This window comes from Triturus cristatus, chromosome 4_1, assembly GCF_964204655.1.
Source record: "Triturus cristatus chromosome 4_1, aTriCri1.1, whole genome shotgun sequence".
Classification (NCBI taxonomy): domain Eukaryota; kingdom Metazoa; phylum Chordata; class Amphibia; order Caudata; family Salamandridae; genus Triturus; species Triturus cristatus.
Window position 1 is genome coordinate 113,824,996 of NC_140585.1, and position 25,152 is coordinate 113,850,147.

General features: G+C 46.0%; 1 long non-coding RNA gene across 1 annotated transcript in view; it reads right to left on the minus strand.

Annotated features, from left to right (window-relative positions):
* Nucleotides 1-2,125: 2,125 nt before the first annotated feature.
* The window catches only part of LOC146844062 (uncharacterized), a 157,976-nt gene continuing 134,949 nt past the window's right edge, over nucleotides 2,126-25,152 (minus strand). The window contains exon 4 of the long non-coding RNA XR_014981125.1: nucleotides 2,126-2,779. This is a non-coding gene — a long non-coding RNA (uncharacterized LOC146844062). The remainder of the gene's footprint in view (nucleotides 2,780-25,152) is intronic.

Below are 25,152 nucleotides of genomic sequence, written 5' to 3' on the forward strand. Positions count from 1 at the left end.
GGACGAATAAAAGCCAGAAAGTCTGCTCTAAATCGGACAGATGCTCACACACTGATGACAGTGTGGCAGATGAACTGGTGGGTAAAGATTTCTGATGGCAGAACCAGCTGAAGCTTAGAGTTCGGAAAACGGGGCCTCATTTATGGCATTTTGGTGAAGGGCACCTTGCTGCCCTGCCCTACACCAAAGTGAAAGGGCAGGAAAGCTCCTTATTTAAACAATACAGTGCATTCCTGGACTTTCTGCATGCGCTGGCGCCGTTTTGGCAGCCTAGCGTCAACGTAGGCAGTAGGAACCACGCATTTGTGGACTGCATAAACGTCGGGATCGTGCCAGACTGATTCCGAGCAACCCTTCTGGATATGTTGCCATATAGGCCAGCTAGCTCACAGTGCCCCCATAAGCACCACCAAACCTAGACAGGTAGCAGATGGTTCTGACCTCCACTGAACGTGACAACCCTGATCCCTCAGGATTCCTGGTAACAGATCTAGAACCCTTTTGCTCAGTCACTCGTGCTCTCTTTCTCTTAGAGAAATATATACAGAATTCACAGAGGTATGTTTTCAATGTTTATTGAACCAACACGATTCTTGTATAAAATATATGTGCTGCTATGATCAATAGACAGTAGCAAATTAAAATTATTAGAAGTATCAGGACAGTGAACAGAATAAAAAGTTCCACCATTGTACTGAAACAACAATATATATATGCAAGCTTACATAAAAAAATATATACAAATCTGGATTACTCCTACTATGCGTACCCTAATCTAAGCATCTAGGTTGTGTGTGTTCTGCCAAAAATCCCCGTACTGGATGATCAAGCCCAATTACCTGATGGGAAAGAATGCAGGACCTCTTTCTTGGTCAGGATTGTTTTTTGGCAGAAAGAGGCACCTTCCTAAAAAAACATTCCTACAAAGCGTTTTCCACTCTTTGTGTGTGCTGCAGAATGCAGCTCACGTGGAAAGAGGAATAACTGAGGAGAAATTAACATATTTCTACTTGTTATGCCTCACCTTGAGAGGCAAATGGATTTGACGCTTCCCCACGTTCACATCAGTTTGTAAATCTGGGGCAGTGTCAAATTCCTTGGGTGTTGCATGAGAAAACTCACTGCAATGCCCGTGGAACTCCTCCCAGGTGCAGAGTAAGGTGATGCAGCGATTTGCTCTACATTGCCTTACTCATGATTTATGAGGACGGCTTTACATGGGTTCATAAATCTTTAGGAGAGCCCTTTATCAAGCATGAACCACTTTACATGGTATAAAAGTGTAGCAGGGCTCTCATAAATAAGCCCAACTTAAAGTGAGGCAAGGGAGCCACAGGTTGTTGGGCTTGAGTCCTGCCAATTTATGGTGAATCTCCTACTCCTCCAAACCTTAACTAACAACCACATCCTATCCTTGCCCATTATTTATCTCAGGGATTAACAATGTGAACTGCGGTACCGTACAAGATAATGACACTTCCAATAGCACTAATGCTGGTGTGAATCTGAACAGATGCTCTAGGTTTGCGAGTCCAAATCTCAGCATTCATTCAAGGTTAAATATGTGTGGGGCGAACATCTACATGCAATAATGGTTACTGAGTAATGGGGGAATCTAAGAATTCTGTTATGAATAATGAGTGATGGAGCAAGCCTGACCATACATGAAGCATTCCTGAGTGATGGGACAAATCTGAACATGTAATTGTGATAATTCTTGGCAAACTGGGGGCATTCTTGGCAGTGTTGCTCACCTCTAACATATGCTTGCCCATGCATCATGGTAGTCATTCTTAATATATTGTGGGCATTCTTGGTACTTTGGTGCCCTGTCGTTCTATAATTATTGAACTAACATAATATTGGTAATTTTGAGTATTTTTATAACACACTGCTGTCTGAGGTTGTCCTTAATCTCACTAATCCATGCATCAATTTTTAGTTAGTACTGTCATCCACCATGCATCCATGCAGTCACTTCTTTGAGAATTCATCCATAAACTCATTCATGCCCTCACTCACCCGGCTCTCAGTTAGATACTTATCCATCCATTGACACATTCTTACATTCCCCACGCATCCAACCACGCTATAATGCACAGAGACTCTGAATCAAGACCATGACTTTCTTTGCACGTTAACAATGAGAGTTTAATCACAAAAGCTGAGTTAATGAAAGTACTTTGGGGAAAATACAAGTCCCACATTGTCTAAGCAGCTGCACAGACAAAAAGAACTTTCAAGAGTTAAAAGTGTAAGAGAGAAGAAGCAGAAAAGAAGTGCAGAAGAATCATCATCATTCAAAATGACAGTATTGGAACTGGCAAATCTGAATAAAACAAGCTGGGGATCTTTGAAGAAACATGCTAGATGTATTTTTGAAGACAAGATAAACCTTTATCAGCTTTATAACTCTTTCCATCCCACAGAAATGGAAATGCCAGAAATAATACGAATTACAGAAAAAACGACGACAGAGAGCTCTTGTTATCACAATACTTATTCACTAACGTAATTTCTTAACCAAGAAAACTAGAGAGTTGTAATCTTGACATGAGGCGGAAACATATCGCCCGCTTGAGTTAAACACGGAGACCAACTTGTTCAACTCTCGCCGTCTGCTCCAAATCTGATGCCTGTATGGACTAGACGTAGGGATTTGCCTCTTCCGCCGGTTTATTGTTGCACAAGTCATCAGGACAGCAGTCAAAGAACTTGAAATCAATGCTTGTGGATAGGGCTTTACACCATTCCGCCGTTGCGCAGCCTTTTAAAGTAACTGTAGAAAACAACAAGCTCATTAGTTGTGTGCTGCTTTCATTTGCTTCTACAAGGAAAGGACATGAATCGAGAATGAAACATTGCATTTCCCATCTTCTCCTTCCTCGTCCCATTGCTCCCTTAGGTGCATATTAACAAGGGCTTTATCTCCGCTTTTGTGGCTTAAAAAGCCAAAAAAGCGGAGATAAAACTATCACCCTATTTACATAATCGCATATTAGCACCCTTTTTCCCCCCGCCTCCCTTTGCATCTCCAATGAGATGCTAAGTGGGCGTCACTGGGCGTACCCCGGATTGGCAACCTTGCAAATATCGCTGATGTTCACATCGCGATATTTACAAGGCTACCCCAGCATTTTAGCAGACGTTTCTCCAAAAACTATTGTCTGCTAAAATGCAGACTTACCTATCCCCAACATTGTGGTGGATTATGCTGATACGTTATCGCCCTTTTGCTGGGAACATCGCTGGTAAACCAGTGATGTTCCCTGTAAAACGGCGATAACATCGCTATCTCTGGAATTTTTATCGCCCTGGAGCAGCGCGTTGATGATAACGCGCTACCAGGGCGATAAAAAGCAGAGATAGCCAGCGATAAGAAAATTATCGCTAAGCACGGACAGCGATAATTATCGCTGGCCGTTGCTGATATGGCCCTTAATGAGAGAATGTGCCCATTCTCCAGTGCTGCTCGAGACGTTTTAAGGCATGGGCAAAGTGGGCCCTGGCCCAGGGCCCCAGCCTTTCAGGGGGCCCCCTGATAGAGCCAGCTCTAATCTGCAGAGAGTCTTGCTCTGATGACCGTGAATAATTTTTTTAATAGATTGTTTTAAACATCGTTTTCTTTTAACTTAATTATTTAATTTTAATGTGGGTGATGTGTGGGAGTCCATTACAGACATTTTGCCGAGAAATGTTCGAATCCCAATTAAAGCCCATGTTAGATGCCCTTCACATCTAACATTAGCTTCAATTGGAATTCCATAGAGCATATTATCAAGCGCATTATCGCTGTTTTAGCGACAGTTTTCTGCCGCTAAAGCGGCGATAATTTTATCTCCTGTCTTGAGAATATGCCCCATAGTTGTTTACCCGTGCTTTTCCCAGCACTCCCTGTTCTTTTGTTGCGCTCGTGTCACTTCCTGAGGACTGTAGGGCTTTACAGGGGGCACTAAGACCCCTCTATCGAAGACATTGTTCAGTGGTAGGACCCTTCTATTTTATTTTGGTAAACTTTGTTCCTCGCATTTGTTAAGGGCTGGTTTAAATCTCCCTGTGGTGGAAGTGCGGCTGGGGGTTCAAGACTCCTCTTCGCCCCCTGTTGTGGCTCTGAGGGATGGCGGGCTGCAAGCTGCATCTCTTACTTGTGTTTCATGCTGTAGTCTTTGTTCTTTTGGGAATGAACGGCTTCAGTGAGCGCTGTTCCTTTAATTATAGTGACGCTGCAGTCTAGATAGTTTCTTGATGGCCAAGGGCACCAGGTAGAAGAACCTACTTCTCAGTGCAGAGCGGAGGGGCAGTGTCTGAATATGTGGTCCCTGTGGCTGCTGCAGCTTCCTTTCTACTCTGCTGTAGTTCTAATATGCTCCTCTTGAAAAGAAGAAAAGAAAGAGGAAAGGAAGGAAGGAGAGTGAGGGAGGGGACGAGTAAAGATGGTTCAAAGTCAAATAAGCCTAATTTTGGTTAATACACAACCAAAAGAGTACATCATAAAATCTTCAGTTAAAAAAGTAAAAGAAATAATCCTGATATGAACCTTTGAGCAGCTACATTGCAAGAGCCAGGGGGATAGATGATGCAAGAAAGTGACAGTGCATGAAAACTAGAGAGAGCTGAACAGGATGGCCCTCTGGTATTTTACAAGCTCAAGTTCTAAGGTGACATAAAATTACATCAATAGTGATGCCTTTAAACCATTACAATACACGGATTATATGAAAAAAGTGACATCATAGCAACTAAAACAACATAGACTTCATTTTTGCAATTAAAGACATTTAAAGGGTGAAACCTTGGCTCTGAGTGTTGGATGGAATGTACATCCTTGAGTAAACCCTGCCCAATGGAAACCTACAGAGGCTTATAGAGTCTCTATTTTAAAAGAAACCTTAGGCGTCTGGATGTTTGCTTGTCTTTTAATTTTCACCAGGCAATTGGTGGGCCTCTCAGGGATGGGCCCAGGGGGGTATTGAAGTGGACCATCTCACCGGTGCCTCCTTGCGGCTACAATGGGGAAGCATATCAGGAAGACACACAGTTCTCCTCCTTTCACTGAGAGATACCTACATTGAGTCAAGAATAGGGGACAGGGCTCTGGTTTTTCCTCTGTGTCTGATAAGGATTTGTAGAAGATTGTGAGCTGCCTGTTAGAGACGCGTGATTTTCTTTACAAGAAGAATTCATTGCCTCTGGGTTCTCCTGTCCTCTGGCAGGTCTTCCTTCTTTCTCCATCCTCCTGGGCTTCTCCAGAGTATGATAAAAGAGGTGGTAGGTTTTCTGGATGATCTTTCTGCTCATGGACGGAAGTATATTTTAATAGAGAAGCTGAAGTCGGTGGTCTCCTACCTCTCTCACAATCTTCAGCTGCCTGTGGAGGAGGATTCTTGAAGTACAAGTGGGGAGCAGTTTTGTCAGTTCCAAAGGCTCGCTGCTCCCAGAGTGTCTATGGTTACTGATTTTTAAAATCTCTTGAAGAGAGGATGGAAGGACCCTGCCAGAGTCTCAGTTCCCATCTTCATGGGGAAACTTGATCCTTTGGCTAAAGGAGAGACAGTACAGCCTCAGTGAAGGGTGGTGGACCTCCTCGTAGCGTGTTTAGTGGGTAAACCCTCCCTTCTTACAGAGAACCTTGTCCTCTTAAACCCTGTAGATAAGAAGGTTAAGGGCCTTGGGAAGAGACTTCATACAGGTCTTAGTCTTGCTTTGAGTGTGTGGATCAGTTGGATATAGGGGGAGAGGATGTTGCCTTGTGGCTAGAGAAGTCGACCTCGAAGCTGTGGAACCGGGTTCGAGTCTCGGCAACAATGCTAAAACATCCTGCGATTCTGGGGAAATCACTTAATCTCCCTGTGCCTACCAAAAATGAATGTGTTCTTCTGTAATGAAACTGGTGCTCATGTAAAGCGCTCTGATACCCGATTCCTTGGGTCTAGTTCGAGCTATATAAAACTCCAAAAACAAACGTATGGCTCTCAATCCTTAGTCAAGGAATTTTAATTTCCCTCTCTCATGCTGCATTCAATCTGGTTAGAATTTCTCACAGATATGGGGAAAAATGAAGAACCAGGCCCATTTCCTGTCGGATGTTATGTTTGACAACCTACGAGCCTCAGCCATGGCTTTGGCAAGCTCAGTTGCTACCAGGCATCATTTGCACCTTAGGAGCTGGTAGCAGCCAAAAGAATTGCCTGTTGAGAATTCCCTTCTTGGGTATCAAACTCTCTGATGGTAAGTGATCGGAAGTTCAGCTTAAATCCTTTAACCCCTTCGCCGCGGGGCAAATTCTGCCGCGGTGCGAGAGGGGCCAGGGTTGGGAGTAGCGCTCCTGTTCTCAGGACGGCCCCCGGCCATCATAAATCACGGTGGGTGTGTGCTCATGATGGCCGGGAGCTGTCTGAACGCCGCCCACTGATTATTTCTCTCGCACAAGCGGGGAATTAATACCGCGTGGGCGGAGCGGCAACGTTCGGACGGCTCCCGGCCGTCATGAGCATACGCCTACTGTAACTCATGACGGCCGGGAGCCGTCATGAGCACTCAAGGAGTTAAGAGCCAGAAGCATATTAATCATTTTTGTCATAAACAGAATTCTTGGAAAAGAAGCAGGAAGAAGAATGAGCATTACCAGAGGATAAAGACTGACTTCTACCAGAATAAGAGCTGTTTCCAGCCTAAGGGGAATCAATCAGGTCTTCTTCGAATCAAGCAGCTAGGCGAGGTAATTAGACACTGAGGTCTTGACTATTCCAGAACCTCTATGAGGCCAGGGGGAGGTCATCTGCAGTTTTGTCATCACACATTGCGAGATTTCATACATGTGTATTTAGCAGCTTGTTTCTTAGTGATACTTCATAGATTTTTCAGACCCGTATTTTGTGCAGACCTTTTGGCCCAGGAACAAGATAAAGATGGAAGCCATCTGGGATGATATATCTCTTCTGCAGGTCAACAAATGTATGTACACTGTCCGTTTAGCAGAGAAGGCCCTGGGAAGCTTCTCCAGGGGTTTCCTTGGCCAAAAGGCGTCAGGAGACTTCAGAATGATGATAGACTTGATATTGCTGATTCAGTATATCCACACTATGAATTTCAAGATAAACACTCTGAAACTCCCATATGAAACTCCCATATACAGTGGGCATTTTCTTATAAAAACAGACTTACAAGATGCCTACCTGCATGTCCCATTAGCTCTTCCCCAAATGGTTCACTGACAAAACATCGACACCCAAAACATCCCCATACCACAATATCGAGTCATAAATATAGATATAAAAATTATCGAGATCCTGTATTTATAACGGTAAGTACAAAAATATAGGTAACATAAATGTAGATGTAAAAAATATCGTTTTTTATATATATATATAAAATAAAATAATAAACTTTCAATAATAAACCTAAATAAAAAAAAATAGATTTAATATAGTTTTTAACAAAAAAAACAAATAAACTTAACTTAAAAAAGTTAAACACATATATATAATAATTATCATATATATTTACTGTAAAACAATTAACAAACTTTTAATTTAAATGTATTTTATAATTTAAAAAATATATAAAAATGTAACAAATAAATATAAATATACATATACCAATAACATAAAATGTATGTTAAAAAACCATTCTATTATTAATTAAATCATTAAACTTTTAAAAAATATTCCAACTTAAAGTTCCCACTCCAGTCAATGCAACAGTAGGGAAAGTGTTGAATAGCGGAGAGTTAAGAATTACTATTCCCACTCCAGTGAGTGCAACAGGAGGGAAAGTGTCAGATAGCGAACGGGTAAAAATCCTTATTCCCACTGCAGTCAGTGCAACAGTAAGGAAAGTGTTGGGTAGCGGAGGGGTAAAAATTACTATTCCCATTCCAACGAGTGCAACAGTAGGGAAAGTGTTGGATAGCGAAGCTGAAAAAAATTACTATTCCAACTCCAGAGAGTGCAACAGTAGGGAAAGTGTTGGATTGCGGAGGGACAAAAATGACTATCCCCACTACAGTCAATTCAAAATAAAAAACGAACAAAATATCAACAACAACAAAAAATATTTGAAAAACAAAGTAAATTAATTTTGTTTTTATAAATATGTTAAAAAGTATTTATTTATTTATATTTATTTATAGAGAGCGACATTCATTCCATTGGTATATCACGGCGCTAATGTAGCGGGTGATCTGTTGAGTTCGTCCAATTAAGGTCAGTGGCAGCAATTCTAAGGAAATAGTTAGGTTTAAGTTTCTTCCTGAATGTCATATAGTCTTCAATTAGCTGTAGTTGCAGCGGAAGCTCGTTCCAGTGTGACGCTGCAAGGTGCGAAAAGGAGCGTCCACCTGCCCTGCTTCTATTGATTGTTTTAGTCTACGCTAACGCTTGCGAGCGTTACCTAAAGCACCTGGGCGGGACGTAGAATTTGATTCTATTCTGGAGAATCTTGGGGCCAGTACGATGGAGTGCCCTGTGCGCATGTCCTAAGAGTTTAAATCTTGCTCTTTGGCGCAAAGGCAACCAGTAAAGTTGCCTCAGGCATTCCGTCACGGAGCTGTATCTGCCCTGGTTGCACACCAGTTTGGCCGCTGCATTTTGTATCACTTGCAGACGTTTGAAGAGGTATTCTAGCATGCCAACAAAAAGTGGATTTCCATAGTCTAGCCTGCTGACAAGCAGGGCTTGTGTGACAGTCCCCCTGCTTTCCAATGGAATCCAGGAGAAAAACCTTTTTAAGAGTTTCAGTGTGGCGAAGCTTCTGCCATCGCACGTGGTCCTGCATTGATAGGGTGTTATCAATGGTGATGCCCACATTTTTTACACAATGCTTTGGTGCTGGGGCCACGCCCAGACAGTGGGGCCACCCTGACGCATCCCAGATATGGTTGGCTCCGCCGAGAAGCAGGATTTCGGATTTCTCAGCGTTGAGCTTTAGGCAGTGAACTGACATCCAAGTTGCCATTTCAGTGAGACAGTTGTTGAGGTTGGCTCTAGTGTCATTACTCCTGTTTCTGATGGCTATTGTCAGTTGTGTATCATCCGCATAGGAGCAAATCCAAAAGTCCCATTTCGTACCAATTTTTGCCAAAGATGATACATAGGCATTAAATCGTTTGGGGCTCAGGGATGCTCTCTGCGGACACAGCAGCTGAGATTTTTTGGGGTAGATGAGAAGGCACCCAGTTGCACAATTTGAGTTCTGTTACACAGAAGTGAACTGAGCCATTGAAGGGCTTTTGCATGTATCCCTTTTTCGTGCAAATTTTCCAGTAAGATTTGGTGGGAGACCATGTCGAATGCTGCCGACAGGTCTAACAGGATCAGGGCTACTGCCTTTCCTTGGTCCAATAACGATCTTATGTTATCTAGGACAGCCAGGAGAGTTGCCTCCTTGCTATTTGTGGCCCTTAAACCTGTTTGTGAGGGGTCCAGCAACTCATTAGGTTCTAAATAGTTATATAGCTGTCTATTGACTAGTTTTTCCAGTACCTTGGAGAGATATGGGAGCTGGGAGATTGGCCTATAGTTGGCTGGGTTGTTTACATCTGAGCCTATCTTTTTTTAATAAGGTGGTCACTATGGCTTGTTTCCAAATCTCTGGGAAGACTGCTGTCTCCAGAGATTGGTTAAACAGCTGTGTAATATGGGGGCATAGGGTAGGTATGAGTTGTGAAAAAATAAAATGTGGGCAGAGGTCGAGAGGGGATCCCGATTCGACTTCCCCCATTGCCTTAGCCACCTCTTTTTCTGTGAAAGGGACAAAGCTGCCTAGACGTGCGAGGGTGTTGGGGTGAGGGTCCCTGCTTTCCCAGTTGATGAAATTCACTGGGGTGATGGTATTAAATGACGAGTAGATAGTGCCTATTTTGTCCACAAAAATTCACAGATTTATTCACAACTTTCTGCTGAGGGATGCAAAGTTTGGGACATACAAGTCTGCATAGTTAGTGCACTATTTAAGATAACTCTTTTGCAGAGTTTGCGTTCTCGTTTATTTGTTGTGCAAAGTATGCCCTTTTTGCCTTCTTAATCGCATGGGTGTAGCCCCTATGTTCTGTTCTATACGCCGATTTATCCAGGTCCGTTCTGGACAATCGCCAGTTGTGTTCCATTGTTTTGCACTTTTTTTTCAGTGCTTTAAATTCTACTGTATACCACTTTTCGGATACCTTATTTATCGATTTTTGAGTTTTGGTGCACATTGGTCCAGCGTATTACTGAACTCTGTTTCAAGGTTCACTGCACCTTTATTAGTGGGTAATGTTCCCAGTGTTGCTAGATCGTTAGGAGCGAAGTGGAGAGGAAATGAGTCAGGGGTGACTAATTTCCAGGCTCTATAGGTTCCATGTATGGGTTTGGTTTCTCTTGCTGGTATCATGGGTGGGGAGAATGAAAAGCTAATTAATGAATGGTCAGTTCATGTGACTGGTTTGATCTCCTTAACTAAGGTGGATTCTATGTTGGAGAACAATAGATTCAATGTATGCCCTGCAATGTGTATGGGACCCTTAATCCATTATTTTAGTTGAAGGATGAACATGTCATTCTCTAAATGGGTTATCGCCGTATTGTTGTTTTTTTCAAAATGGACGTTGAAGTCTCCGATGACCAAATAATTTTTATATTTTATGCAGGCGGGAAATAGCTGCATAAGCAGTTTGGCACTGAATTCTGCCTGATATCCAGGGGGGTTATAAATCACAGCCCCTCCAAATAAGGTATGAATCCTTTAGATATTTCAAATGGCAGTAGTTCATGTTCTCCCATCTGCGCTACTGTGATGGGGAGGCAATTAGGTAATTTAACAAAATAGCTAGTCCCCCACCCTTCCGCCCTTGTCTGTCTTGCCTTAGTATTTTGTACTCAGGGGTATGGTATTTGCAATGTCCGGGGAGTTGTTATCATCCAGCCAGGTTTCGGTAATAAAAACCAGGTCTTGATCTGTCTCCTTGATGGTGTCCCAGATCTCGATAGTGTTTAGGCACTGACCTAGCGTTAAAGTAGATACAGTTGAGTCCCATTTGATCATCCGCTTCTTTCTGTGACTGATCGAGCTGGGCTAGGCTGCACCATTTGCACAGCATACAGGAGAAAGGCCCTTCTGTATGCCCTAGGGATGCTTCCACGAATAATGTTTGTCTACATGAAGCATGGGTGGCTAGTTCTATAAGTGACTCTCTTGAGTAGCTCCTTGGGTCTTTCTTAAGGGGAGCAGGGGTCCTGGCCCCTGGTCCCGTTCGGGCGCCGACGGTCTTGCTTTAGGCGTGCCAGCGGCACGCACTCTGGCACATCGAGCTAAGTAGGAAGGCAGGTGGAAGGTCAGCTCCGCCCCCTCTTCGGCCGGAAGTACCTTACAGTGGACCTATGTGCTGTCAGACCCACCCTCCACTCAATCAGCACACAGCTGCGGTGGACCGGGGCGGAAGACAGACTTCTGTGCAAATAAGCAAATGTGCAATATTCAATATCCTTCTGTGCAAGTAAGCAAAGTAAGCAAATGTGCAATATTCAATTTAGTGCGCCTACTATAGTATAAAACGAGCGATTGATCTTTTTAAAAGAGGCTAAAACATAAGTAAAAGTGTTTCCCCAGCCGCCGTGGCTACCAAGCAGCTCGTGATGAGATCGAGCAGCAGACAGATTCGCCACGCTATATTTAATATTATAAATTTAAAAAAATTAAATGTATTATAATGTTAAATACATATCACAAATACCTATAGATATTACATTAAAGAAAATATAAAAATATTTTTCAAACAAACAAATATTTTTAGTTAGAATGTATTTATAAACAAAAACATTATTACATACATTTATTTTATTTATATCCTACCCTATAATAACACACAATTCACAACCTACATCTAAATTAATAATAAAAAGTACTGGGGGGCGTGGCCTGCAGCCAAACAAGATGGCCACAGCTTAGTTAAGCACCAGCGGGCCGCCATGGAAAACCCCCAAAAATCCGTCAGTATCCTGCCTAAAGTCGATTTCTGCTGTGGGAGATCCCTGCCTGAAATCCCCGCGAACATGCAGGACGGAATAATTGCAGTAACAACAGAAAGACGTGGCCGCATGGGGACCCGGCTTGTTCTGACAGCTGTGCCTCTCAAGATCTACATAGCCCATGAGCGACGGACGTCATATTGAACATAAATTGTAATCACTAGAGGGCCCGAGATGCAGTAAGTGAGGAGATCGGTGGTGAGTCAGGGTGGAGTGGGTAGAGACACTTGGACTCGCCCCACCTCCCCCTGAACAGTTTTCCACCAGTGATAGAACAGCCCTCCAGTGGAGACCTACCCCGTGGGCCCCCCAAATTCAAGCAAACAATAGGGCTGATAGCTCGGACACCACGTCGAGGAGCGTACTGGAACATCAGTGGTCCACTAAGTCGGTCCTGAAAGTCATGGGTGCAGTCCAGATCGCTGCATGGGGCTGAATCGGTGGTGGCTGATTCCCCCTCCCTGTACCTCCCCAGCAGGACTGAATCTAGACAAAGAACACAAAGACTCCCAGGCACAACAGAAGAATCCTATCCAGGCTGGGTGCAGGCCCGAATCCAATGGATGCGAGGCCGACCCTTGGTCGGGATTGGAGGTGAGACGTATGCAGACTGAAATGTGCTAGGCACCCGGGGGAGTTGATCTATTGGAGGGATGTTTGGGACGAGGGGGGTAAGACCTGACAGGCCACTGAGGGAATCCCTGGCCCCTACGGGTAGGCTGCGGAAACGTCCCTCCCCTCCAAATGTTCTAAGGCAACTTCAGAAACCAAGATGGAAAAGTATGCACACCCCAGAACGGACCCACCTGCCCCCCAGGCATTGCAGCAGCAATCCCAAGATGACGCCCAAGCCCAGGCGGCGGGGGATCTACCGACCCTGCAAGATGTCATGGCAGTGATTAAAGACATCAAAACCCCTCTGGAGGTTAAAATTGACTCAGTAACCTCAGAAATTACATTGATGCGTGCAGACATCCGTAACATATAAGTACCCGAGTCAAGGAGGCAGAAGAAACCATCATCTCTCTCAAGACTGAAACAAAAACAGTATTTACTCAAGGCGGTGATCTTTGCACAACTCAGTCAAAGTTCTAGAGGCTAGAATGGAAGACTCAGAAGGCCAGCCGCACCTGAATAACGTAAAAATAATAGCAGTGCCAGAGAGGGCCGAGGAACCAGCAGTAGATCTGTTTGTTGAAGATCTCATCCTGAAGCACCTAAAGCCGAAAGGTCTCTCCAAATATTTATCTGTAGAACGAGCACACCGGGTCTCCGGGGCCCCGCCAAAGTCTGGGGCCCCACGAAGACCATCATTGCCCGCATTTTTAACTTCAGGGATCGGGATGTGATATTGCAGGCCTAACGAGTAGCTCCTCCAGTAAAATGGGATAACAAAGCTATTTCCTTTTTTCAAGACTTCACAATAAAGGTTCAGAAGCAAAGGCGGTCCTTTTTAAATGTCAAAATAGCCCTACGGGAAGAAGACTTGAAGTATGCCATGCTATTCCCTCCTAGCGCTTTCAGAAGGAAAAACATGTTTTTTCACTAAGCTGGAAGAAGCATGGGAGTGGTTAGACGGACCAAGGGAAAAAAGACTAAGGAGAAATGCGATCAAGAGTCCTCTGACATTCATAACAAAAACTTCACTGATCCGGCAGAAGATTCGCAATATACGCAATAGCAACTGCAGAACTTAGTTGAGAGCTCCACACAGACGCCTTATGAGGATAATGAGACTCCCGAATAAGATGGTGACTCACCGATAAGTCATGTTTCACTTTTTTAGACCTTATATTGGGATAATGCAATAATGTCAATGATGAGTAACTCGGCTTCGGGAAAGGTTGGATTGCCCCCCCCGCCCCCAAATAGGTTAATGCTTGTTTCTGGGTACAAAGGCACTGTGCATAGTTGGGGGGGTGGTCAGTTCCTATTCTATCATGCAGCGAGGTGGGGAGGGGGGAAGGGATTATGTTTTGTTAGGAATGTTTTGGTTTATGTTTTTTGTAGCCCATCAGCGACGAAATTCATGTTGGAGATAGTGCCAGGAGTTGAGGGGACCCCCTCTCCTCACCCCCCCCATTCCTGACCCACAAAAGGGATGGTTAGAGTGTACCCCGGAAAATAGGCTAGATAGACAAAATGGCATCACCCAAAGGATTTAAACTCCTCTCCTGGAACGTTAAAGGCAGAGGGGACAGATTAAAAAGAGAGGTAGTCTTACAATACCTGAAAAGATATGCCCCCGAAGTGGTCTTGTTGCAAAGGACTCACATCCAGGGGGACACAATATGGAGCACTAAATAGATGGGGTACAAACTGAAAGTACATGTGGGATACACCAGAGGCTCAAGGGGGTGTCGACATCCTACTTCACTCATCCTTCCCCTTTACAGTGCAAAAGCTAATACATGACGATAGTGGCCAATGGCCATCACAGCAACATGAGAAGGACAATTATTCAACCTAATCTCACTCTATGTCCCACTGTGACTACAGATGCAATTAATTCTGAAACTAGGGGCCCTACTCCTTGAACTCCCAGTAGACAACCTGATAGTGGGATGGGACTGCAATGCTGCTCTCTCCTTTGAGATAGACCACTGGCCAGCGCGATGACAGGAGCAAACAGGAACTAATCTAAGGGATTTACTGTCAGCCTCAGGACTCATAGACATTTGAAGGACACACAACCCCACCACGCACCAATCTACCTATCACTCAGGTGCCCATGGCATCCTCTCCCGTATAGACTACATCGTCACACTGGCGCATCTAGTCCCATGTTTTTGTGACCCACACCACCTGGCATGTGGTATCTCCGACCACTCCCCAGTATGTGTGCATTATGACCTAGGCTCTACTAATCGCACTTACAAAAGGGGAATAAACCCATGGTATCTTAAAATATCCCAAATCCATACTCTACTCCATGAAGGCACCTATAGCTACATATTAGAAAATGAGGGCACCGTGGACTCTGCCAACATATTGTGGGAAGCCTATAAGGCAGTAATAAGAGGACAAGGGATCTCCCTAGTGGCCGGTCACAAGAAGGAAAAAAGGACCAAACTAGAAAATCTAGAACATGAAATGCAAGACTTAGAAACAAAATTGCTACAGGATAATAACGATTCACTGCAACATCGCCTTCGACTCAAGCAGAAGGAGTTTTGAGATGTGACCTAAGAAGCAGCTAAAGCCAGACACCGTGCAATTCGGCATAACCTACATGAAGTGGGTGACAAGGATGGAAAACTACTGACCTGGTTAGATAAGAGAGAGAGAGCAGCACGGTAGGTCTGCAAGATCAAATGGAGAGATGATTCAATGGCAAGGCAGGGAGAGGAAATCGCAAAAGAGTTTGCTTCATACTATAGTCAGGTCTATAGGGCCTCACATACTGTCACAATGGAGGAAGCCAGGGAGCTTTTGGTTAATCTCCCCCATACAAAGGCTTGCTGGGGCAGACAGAGAAGCTCTAGAGGTAGAAATAACAGAATGTGAAATAATTCAAGCAATTGGGGCATTGAAGTCTGGAAAAGTGGGAGGCCCTAACAGCATAACGATTGAATTATACAAACAGACGGTGTCAAAGATAGCCCCATTGCTTCTCCAAATGTTTCAAGGAAGTTGTAGTCGTAGTCTTGGCACACTACCCAGTTCGGGCTGGACTGTTCCCATTGGGCGCAGGGTCAAGACTGATTTGCATATGGCTGGGTCCAAACTGGAATGGCATGGGGAGCAAAAAAATGATGGACTTAGGCCCAGATCGTAGCACTGGGGTGAATGTATGACATTGTTCTGCATTCTGTCAATCAATTCTTGTTTTTTCATTTGTCACCCCGAGTGGGACGGGTATGCCCAGATGAGGGTCCCGTGCTCTCCATGCCACTGGAGTCAAGCTATCCTGGCTGACTAGGGCTGAAAACCCAAAACCGGTCCTAGGATGCCTATTTCCAAACCAGGGAGGACCTGGCCTGGCAGTTCGGGCTGGACTGTTCCGATTGGGCACAGGGTCAAGACTGATTTGCATATGGCTGGGTCCAAACTGGAATGGCATGGTGAGCCAAAAACGATGGATTTAGGCCCAGGTCTTTGTACGGGGGTGAATGGATGGTATTGGTCTGCATTCTGTCCATCAATTGTTTTAGTATTTGTCACTACCCAGAGACCAGAGAATAGCCAATATAGTTGTTATACATAAAGAAGGTAAGGCCACGGAAGAGTGTCCCTCTTATAAACCGATATCACTCTTGAATGAGGAAGTAAAAATATTGGCCAAGCTACTAGCAACCCGTCCAGTTTTATGACATGGAGAAACACGGCACTGAATCTGAGAGACTCAACAGAGTCTTGGATAGAGCGGCCAACATAGATGAAGATACAGTAGTCCTCTCAGACGATCGAATGGCCTTTGATACCATCAAATGGCCCTTCATGCGTGTGGTGATAGAGAAACAAGGTTTCGGGCTCCAGTTGCTATCCTGGATACAACTACTAAACTGCCACCCACTTGCCCAGGTGACTGTTAATAGTAACACATCAAAGCTCTTTGATCTTCACCCGGGAACAAGACACGGATGCCCGCTATCCCCATTGATATTTGCTGGAGCACTTGGCGGTCTGGATCAGAGGAGACCCTCTTATTAGAGGACCAAAATTGACACCAGATTGGGGAGATAGAATATCATTAATTGCAGACGACATCCTGTTATACATAGCAACTCCAAAGGCAACGCTTTGTAGGATTCTGCATATATTTTAACTCTATAAAAAGTATTCTTGATATAAGATTAATTTGGAGAAATCAGTACTATATATCCTCTCAGAAGCCCGACAGTCCTAACATGTAAGATACCTATAGCAACTGAAGGATTTAAATACCTGGGCATTTATGATACCAGAGATCCAAAAGTCTTTCATGAACGTAAACTGGAGCGCCCACTCTGTAATCTACACTGTGATTTGCAACACTGAAGATCCGTCCCACTGTCGCTTTTGGGTAGAGCCTAACTGTTTAAGATGATGGTCCTGCCACGATTCCTTCACGTGCTACATAATACCCCCTATCTGATCTCCCAAACACACTTCCAAGCAATTGAATCATCCGTGCAACTACTTCTATAGGACGGAGGTTCCCAAAGAAATTCTTTACAAAAATTAACAAGAGGATGGTACGATGGGGGAGCGGCAGTCCCAGCTCTGCGTCAATACTATTGGGCGGCCCAGCTCACAGTGGTCAACTATTGGGTGAACTGCCCTCAGGATGACCCTGCATATAAAATGGACCGCCATAATATGCAACCAGGGGGATACTTGAGGGCTATTTATGGAGGTGACAGGATTGAATTCTTTCCTGAGCCAACTTCCACTACATTGCAGATTTGGAAAGAGGTAATCCAGCTCTTGGGTGGAAGGGTAGACTCACACAGATGACACCATTGTGGGATTCAGCATGTTTGGGAAAACACAGATGTTTTAGGAGGTGGGACCTAATTGGCCTCTCGAGGCTGGGAGACCTATTGGCGAAGGGGGACATTAAACCATTTGAAACACTACAGCAAGAATATCAGCTAGCACCATCGGAAAACTTCAGATACCTACAGGTAAGACATGAATTAAGGGCAAAACTGCCAAGGGGAAAGGAACTTCTGGATTCCTCGCCACTGGAAGACAGGCTGCTAGATGAACATTTTGAGAAGAAGGTGACTTCTTTGATATGTCGTGAAATCATGAATACCTCTCCAGGTCCCTCACTTGCCCTATGGACTCACTGGGAACAGGACCTAGGATAGAGGGAAGACGAGGACTGGATGGATGCTCTAGCCTCACCCAAAGAAGTAGCCATTAGGTCATGGTTAAAAATGGGTAGACTCGACTCCCCAAGCTGTAGCAGGAGTTGTGGACAGGAAGGCTCCTACCTTCACATAATTTGGGACTGTCCTACTATACAGACATTTTGGGAGGAGGTTATAACATGCATGCGAGAGGTACACACTGCAGTGATGCAGAAATCGGTGCAATGGTGTCTCTTGAATATCTGGAGTGAAACAGACCTCAGCAGTAAAGAACACATTTGGGTGACACTGGTATGTAAGGTGGCTAAGCGTAACATCGCTAGATTATGGGGTGCCCTAGTGACCCCGGAGCTGACCGAATGGAAAAGGGATATGGGCTGGTGGATGGTGTATGAAAGGATCATGTATGAAAGTAGGGGCTGCCCAGATAAATGGACTAAACTATGGGGGAATTGGAATGAATACCGAGGCACGATATGTGCACCAATACCACCATCAGGACAGAGAAATCAGTTGATAATGGATTCAAATAGTGGGGGGTTGGAATTGTGGTCAATGATATCCTGGAAAAATAATCCTGCCGGTGAGAATTCTGCAGGTTGATGCTGCTTTCGCAACCTGTAACATGATACTGAATGGTTGTTGGCTCACTGATTATTTGATGTTTAATTTCTTGCCTAAATAGAAAGATGTATTTAAAAAAATGTACTTCCATAATTAACATAGTTAATTATCAATTAAATAAATATTATTTATTAAAAAACAAGCTAACTTCCCACCCTTTACCCCAATAAACCCCACAACACATACCTAAAATAAATGCACAATTCCCATATTTAATTTTCAATTACTGAAACAATATTAATCAACAACTAATTATTACTTAATTAAAAATAAATTACTTCCCACCCTTTACTTCCCACAACCCACACCTAAAAATGATTACATCATTTCCATGTTTAATTTCAATTAAATAATTAATATGAATTAACAACTAATTATTAATTAATTACAAATAAATTACTTCCCATCCTTTACTCCTATAAACCCCAGAACATGCACGTAACATTAATTAAAAATTGCCATATTTAATTAGCAATTAATTAAGTAAAAATAATTAACAACTAATTATTAATTAATTAAAAATAAATTACTTCCTACCCTTTACCCCTATAAACCCCACAACCCGCACCTAAAATTAATTACACAATTTCCATATTTAATTTTCAATTAATATTAATTAACAACTAATTATTAATTCATTACAAATAAATAACTTTCTACCCTTTACCCCTATAAACCCCACAACCCACACCTAAAATTAATTACACAATTTCCATATTTAATTTTCAATTAATTACTCAATATTAATTAACAACAAATTGATAATTAATTAAACGTACATTACTTCCTACAATTAACATTATAAAATCTCAATAGAATAAATATGAACAATTATAAAAATATCATTATTTATTATATTTAAATTACTTCCCACCCTATTCCCCTATAAACCCACAACCCATTACGGAACTAAAACAACAAAAAATGTAATTAAATTAAATAGATAACAACTAAAAATGAACACATATATTAAAAAACATGAACAATACTTATACAAAAAAATACATCACATACATTTAGAATATATACTAAAATACATAACACTAATTGATAAATCGATATTTTAAACAACTATATTTTTGTAAATTATATTATTGACTTCTTTACTTTTAAAAACAATATTTCTTACCTTCAAATCAATATTCTTGACCATGATATTCTTGCTGGCGATATTTCTCACTGACGATATTTAGGACACAATATTTCTGTAGTTCAAAATTACCAACTCGATATTTAGGTGCCGATCACGATCCGGTAAAAACCGGGTACGAACCGTCGGACGGAGCATATTCTCCGTCCGACGCGTACCCGGTCTTAAAAATATACAAACATGGAATTACGATTCACACGGAAATACCATTTCAGTACGAATCGTACAAAACCCCGACCGACGAAAATAAACATACAAATGTGATCCGGGAAAGCGCCGACGTGACGTCGGGACGCACACAGCTTGCCATTCACGAACCAGGAATTACGATTCGCACCGACGTCATCCTGCACGGTGAATATTTTCCGGCAGCCAAAAACTGCCGGGAAATCAGGACGACGCGAACAAGGAGTACCTGCACGCGACAGACAGACATGGACCCGAACCTACGTGTCATCCCGGCCCTCATAGCAGTCGACCTCCTCTACAGGTTCGGACGCAGACGCCGCAGAAGGTCAGAACAACACCCAGGGGCAAAGGGGGGGGGGCAGGGGCCGGACACAAAACCCCCACCCAAGTCACAAATCATACATGCCCTGGACATACCTGACCCCCAGCCCTGGTCACTACGAGGGGGTGGGGGCGTGTCCAGCAAAGCCAGCGTCCGCCACAGCGGAAGTGCTTGACAACGCGAACCGGCAACACAACAATACAGGTACGTCCCGTACCCACGCCTTAAGAGCGTGGGTACGAGTCGTACCACGCCCACACCTACGTCATCCCAACAATGGCAGGACGGCTGTACCCACGTGGCAAAGGCCTGGGTACGGCCCGCACAAGCATCACATAGCGTGGGGACGGATATGTACGGACCGTACCCCCACCCCGTATGCATGGAGCGTACACCCCACCCCAACAGTGTAAGTACGACCCATACCCTCACCCGCGGACGTATGGAGCGTACCCCCACCCCAACAGTGTAAGTACGACCCGTACCCACACCCGCGGACGTATGGAGCGTACCCCCCACCCCAACAGTGTTAGTACGAACCGTACCCTCACCCGCGTACGTATGGAGCGTACCCCCCACCCCAACAGTGTAAGTACAACCTGTACCCTCACCCGCGGACGTATGGAGCGTACCCCCACCCCAACAGTGTAAGTACGACCCGTACCCTCACCCGCGGACGTATGGAGCGTACCCCCCACCCCAACAGTGTAAGTACGACCCGTACCCTCACCCGCGTACGTATGGAGCGTACCCCCACCCCAACCGTGTATGTACGGACCCTACCCCCACCTCGTATGCATGGAGCGAACCCACACCCGTGTATGTTCTAAGCGTACATATCCTGAAATAGGAGGGGTGGGTGCAGAGTCCTCCCAGCAGTGCCCAGACGCAGGAGGGGTGGGTGCAGAGTCCTCCCAGCAGTGCCCAGACACAGGAGGGGTGGGTGCAGAGTCCTCCCAGCAGTGCCCAGAGACAGGAGGGGTGGGTGCAGAGTCCTCCCAGCAGTGCCCAGACACAGGAGGGGTGAGTGCAGAGTCCTCCCAGCAGTGCCCAGACACAGGAGGGGTGGGTGTAGAGTTCCCCCAGCAGTGCCCAGAGACAGGAGGGGTGGGTGCAGAGTCCTCCCAGCAGTGCCCAGAGACAGGAGGGGTGGGTGCAGAGTCCTCCCAGCAGTTCCCAGAGACAGGAGGGGTGTGTGCCTATCACTCCCAGCAGTGCCCAGAGACAGGAGGGGTGGGTGTAGAGTCCTCCCAGCAGTGCCCAGACACAGGAGGGGTGGGTGCAAAGTCCCCCCAGCAGTGCCCAGTCACAGGAGGGGTGTGTGCAGAATCCTCCCAGCAGTGCCCAGACGCAGGAGGGGTGTGTGCCTATCACTCCCAGCAGTGCCCAGAGACAGGAGGGGTGGGTGTAGAGTCCTCCCAGCAGTGCCCAGTCACAAGAGTGGTGTGTGCAGAGTCCTCCCAGCAGTGCCCAGACGAAGGAGGGGTGGGTGCTAAGTCCTCCCAGCAGTGCCCAGAGACAGGAGGGGTGGGTGCAGAGTCCTCCCAGCAGTGCCCAGAGACAGGAGGGGTGGTTGCAGAGTCCTCCCAGCAGTGCCCAGACACAGGAGGGGTGGGTGCCTATCACTTCCAGCAGTGCCCATACGCAGGAGGGGTGGGTGCATAGGCCCCCAGCAGTGCCCATGGAAAAAAAAAGGGTGGAGTACCCACAGATCCAATTGCCACAATTGTTAGTCAGGTGCACAAAGACCCTGCAGTACATGTAACACATGTGTGCGAGGCTGGGAGTACACACATGCATACAGCCTAAAAGGGAACATGTCCACATGAAGTCATGTTAACAGACTACATACACAAGTACAGTGATCACCAAGGATGCCACGAATGATCCAGGTGGAGACATCGCTCTGCATGCATGGCCAAAGTTGAAGGGGTCCGTCACACACCCAGCTAATGTAGACACAGCTCAGCGCAACATATTGGGAACACCCTGCAGGGAAGATGTCAGGGTACACAGAGGAAGGAACACACCTTGGGACAATTTCACCATGTAGTAACTGCTTACATGAACAGAGAAACTTAGCTAACACCTTGTGATGGCACACAGATACCAGGGTACCCCCTATGACCAGCACACTACTACATTTCCCACACACCCAACACATGATCACCACCCAAAATCATGTAGCAGCCCCACCAACAGCAATACCACAAAAGCAGTAGTGTTCTAAGGGAAAAAAAGGCTTTATTCAGCATTTTCTAATAAAGTGTGTGTGGATAAAGTTCAATATTTACAAAGCCCATAGGGCAGTCCATGAGTCACAGCTGGATGGGGGACACAGTGGGACGCGTGTCCCCTAGCTTGCCTGCACAGTCAGACTCCTTCGTCTTCCAGAGCGGGGAGGGCACCATGCGGGGGGGAAGGGCCAGGCACCGCAGGGACATAAGGGCGAAGGGTAGGTGTCGTGGGTGCAGGGATGGAGGACTCCACCACAGGGGGTGGGGCAGGGCCAAAGGCGGAGGCCAGGATGTCGCTGCACACCTTAGCAAGGTCCTCCAGCGACTCCCCTGCACCCGAAGGAACCACAGGCCCCAAGGAGGGGGGGGCGGAGGGATGGGTCGCAGCTCCACTGGGGGAGGGTGTGGACAGGGGGGGGACTCAACCACCCTGACCGGGGACTCCCTTGACCGCTTGCGGGGTGGTGTCACAGTGGGGCTCAGGGACAGAGCGGCCATGAAGGAGTCTTTGCCGGATATGTGGCCAGGAGAGCTGAGGGGAGGGGATTTGGAGGAAGTGGATTTGGTGGAATCCTGACTCCCACTCTGGCTACGTGACTTACGTTTGCCCCCCGACCCAGTTGGTGTGCCTACTTCACCCTGTGTGTGCGTGCCAGGAGGTGTGCATATGACCTTCCCTGCTGGTGTGGTGCCTGTGTCTGTTGTGGTGGGTGCATGCTGACGTCTGGGTGTACGTGGGACAGGCATGGGAGTGGGAAGTGTGGATGGGTTAGGGGTAGGGGGTTGGACGTAGCGCTGCAGGAGACCCACTGCTGCAGTCAGTGTCAAGTCAATGGACCTCAGCAAGTTGCGTTGGTCAGCCTGCGATGAAAAAATGCCCTCCAAGTATGCCTCCATGTTGTTCAGCACTTGGCTGTGGCCATGGAGGACATTAAGCATCGCAGCATGACCAACCTGCAACTGCCGCTGGATGTCCACAGACTCGGCATTAGCCGCAGCAGTGGAGACAGGGGCAGGGGGTGCGGTGCCTGGCAGGAAGGAGACATGTGGTGACCGGGCACGCTGGGAAGGGACACGAGCAAGTGGGAGGTGGCTGATGGCAATGGAGGGAGTGGGGTGAGATGTAGTGCCGCTGTCAGCTGCTGGTGCAGCCTCCGCCCACTCGGAGAGATCATCCTCGGACCCGTCAGCTTCATATTCTGTCATGCCAGTGGACAGGTCCTCGGCCTCACTCTCCTCCGCCTCAGTTCCACTCAATGTGCCAGCCGCGATGTCAACGCTGGCACTGGTGCTCGGTCCCTCCGCTCCGTCTGTGCTCATGTCTCCCTCCGTGTCCCCCGACGATGCTGTGGGCAAGGTGAAGAGACAGCAATTAATCACACACCTGTATACATATGTCACATGAGTCCAATCTACATAGGTTACAGTGCATAGCCTGAAAAGAAAGATCAGTAACATCTACAAAACAAGGTACAGATGTAGGGCATGCAACACACAGTTGGTTGACCCACCATGCCACTGAAAATCCATGGAGAGCATGACACAATAGCAAATAACATGAAATGGAGTTTGACATAGGAGCCAGGCCCTGGGGACAATCCAGCACTGCATCTGCACCACACCGCGTTGCCGAAAATAGGGATGAGCAGGGACCATATCCATGAACTTGAGGCACATGCTGCATAGGTAATACTGAAAACATGCCCAACATGACTGGCTCACTGCACCTTGAGTGTATGTCCAGACAAACATCACACACTGGCCAGACCTAGCAAGGAGATTTCAGGTTTTGACATGTAGGCTTTGCCCGCACCAACCACCCCCTACATGAGACAATTTGTTGAGACACAGGTGGCACTTACATCTCTTAGTCTGGGTGAAATACACAGGGGCTGCATAAATGCAAGATTGGACGCCAAATACCCAAGGTGCGCCTGTCCAAATAATCATGTACAAATGGTCATCATCAGATGATTGTAACAAGACACACAGGCACTGGCCACCGTGAGTATGAACAAGGAAAATCAGGTCAGGCTGTACAGTGGACACTTGTACTACATCTTACGTCAATATACATGGTGCCAGGGGACAATGGCACAGAGCACAACCTATGCTGTAGACACTGAGAGTGTCCACGTTTTGTGATGACACACATGACACCTAGGAAAATATGCCCCAGGGGACAGTAGTGGCCACACAACTCCATGGTCCTGAATGGGAATGACTGCAACACACGCCACCATCCCTGCACTATGCGTATCGCACACTCATGCCCATCATGTCACAGGCCACAACATAGGACATGCGTGCTGTAAGGCATGACACTTGAGAGACTAACTCCCATGTCTGGACTCAGCATCAGTGCCAACTGACATGGAACCCACATGTACTGAACTGGACAGGGCACAGGCAAGGTCCCAAAACCTGTTACACACCACCCCCACACATGATGCTAAAAGCATAGTTCACGTGGAGAAAGCGCCAGCCTACATTACCTTGTGAAGGAGTGACTACACACAGACCAGGGAACACATTGCAAGGAGGGGAAGGGAGGCAGGAGAGCACCGCTATACTGTGGGTAACTGGATCTGCCCAGCACCTTTACACACTGGCAGTGTATCCATGCAACTGTGCACTTACAAATGCTGGTGACACACAACAAACACACATGTACCTACCCCCTTCCTGCTGCTGCTTCTCCTGTAAGCGCCTGTCCAAGTCTGGAAATACCACCGCCAGCACACGCTTGTGGATGTGGGTCAGACGGCGGCACCCGCGGTTCTTATGGGTCTCAGGTGAGTCCCCCAGCAGGACCCTTGCGATC